Source organism: Lucilia cuprina, chromosome 4 (assembly GCF_022045245.1).
Source record: "Lucilia cuprina isolate Lc7/37 chromosome 4, ASM2204524v1, whole genome shotgun sequence".
Taxonomy (NCBI): domain Eukaryota; kingdom Metazoa; phylum Arthropoda; class Insecta; order Diptera; family Calliphoridae; genus Lucilia; species Lucilia cuprina.
The window spans coordinates 66,138,192-66,139,740 of record NC_060952.1 but is presented as its reverse complement, the minus strand read 5'-3'; the positions used below and the strand labels follow the sequence as shown (position 1 = coordinate 66,139,740).

The 1,549-nt window shown below is 25.7% G+C and overlaps 1 protein-coding gene and 1 long non-coding RNA gene across 5 annotated transcripts in view; one reads left to right on the top strand and one right to left on the bottom strand.

Annotated features, from left to right (window-relative positions):
- LOC111687082 (acetylcholine receptor subunit alpha-like) overlaps nucleotides 1-1,549 on the bottom strand; it is a 209,364-nt gene that overhangs the window by 166,263 nt on the left and 41,552 nt on the right. The window lies entirely within an intron of this gene.
- LOC124419873 lies at nucleotides 28-1,313 on the top strand. Its single transcript, XR_006940863.1, has 3 exons — nucleotides 28-316; nucleotides 390-552; nucleotides 618-1,313. It is a non-coding gene; the product is annotated as an uncharacterized LOC124419873 (long non-coding RNA).

The following is a 1,549-nucleotide window of genomic DNA, read 5'->3' as shown; positions in this document are numbered from 1 at the left end:
ACCATATTTTCTATATTTCGATGACTTCGAAATAAACAATCCTCTGGGAACTCATTGTCAACCGATTTGTGGGATTTATTACAGTTTTCCTTTATCTGATTGTTCCGAACTTGATCATATCTTTGTAGCAGGTTTTGTAAAATCTCAAGATATAAAAAAATTTGGAAATGACAACGGACAACTGCTCTTGGGCCGAAGTTGAAAGCCATTGGAGTGCCACAAAAATTATCGACTACACGATGTGGCACATGCGCAATGTACTTCTGACATATTAAATAAATGGTCACAGTATAAAAAGCCATTGGGTTATAAATTGGTAAGTTATTCATTAAATCTCAACAAAAAATGTATACATTTATTGTCGTTGTCCATTTGTTTATTTCTTGTAGGTAGATATGGATTTTCACCAATTATATCCAAAAGCAGAGTGTCTTCATGACAATTTCGAAACTTTCTGCTTAAAAATTGACTCCGTGTTTGCAGATCGCATAAAGGACCAATCTTGTAAACATTTATTCCAAAATATGAAACAAATGGATAACATAAGTGAAAGTAAGTGTTTAAATATTTTAATCGAAAATAACTTTAAAAATAATTTTACTATTATTTGTTTTCAGATGGTCATTGTATTGGTATTTTTTTCCTTTTACATAGTCTTTTGGTACCGTCAACAAAAACGTTTAATGTTTCAAATGGGAAAAAAAATATGTACTAGATTTACCATACGAGACTCAACGAAGCTTTTTTATTGATGGAAACACAGTAGCCGCTTGTGAAGAAGAATTGACGAAAAAATATCAAACAAGCCTTAAAATTCAGCCGTTGATATTAATTTCAGGTTCAATATTAGAACCAAAAGAAATCGTGATTTATTTTGAAGGCATAAAATACCGAATGCATTCCGCATTAAATGCAATTGATATCTGTTTTAAAATATTTTTTGTATTTAATTTAGAGTATCCAAAAGAATCTTTGTTAGTTTGGACGTTTATACAAAAGCACTTATATAATATTTCGACAAATATTGATTGTAGTAGTACCCAAGTTAATACATTAATTTCAAATTTGAAATAGTTGTATTATTACTTAATTTTCTAAGAATAATTTTTTTATGTTTACAAATAATTTTTAATTTTTTTAATATTTATTAATAATTTATGTTTAAAGCTTAGTTCATATCTATCAAACATTTGATAAAAACGACATGGCACTTAAAATCGCTTTGTTTACTTATTAAAACGTTTATAAAAATGTTAAATTTTTACTAAAAATAATGGTTACGTTTTTAACATACATACATATATTTGATAGGTGTGAACTAAGCTAAAATACAAACATACTTATATATATGTATATTATTTTGGAAAATATTTTTTTAGCTTTTATTTAAAGCAGTGGAATAGTATTTAATTGATTTTTTTTTATTTTTATGAATACATAAACATATGTATCTATTTATGCATGTATTAAATACTTATAAATATCAATATACTCATTTATATTAATTTTTATAATAAATGTTTACTTTTATGTTAATTATAAAATTTTG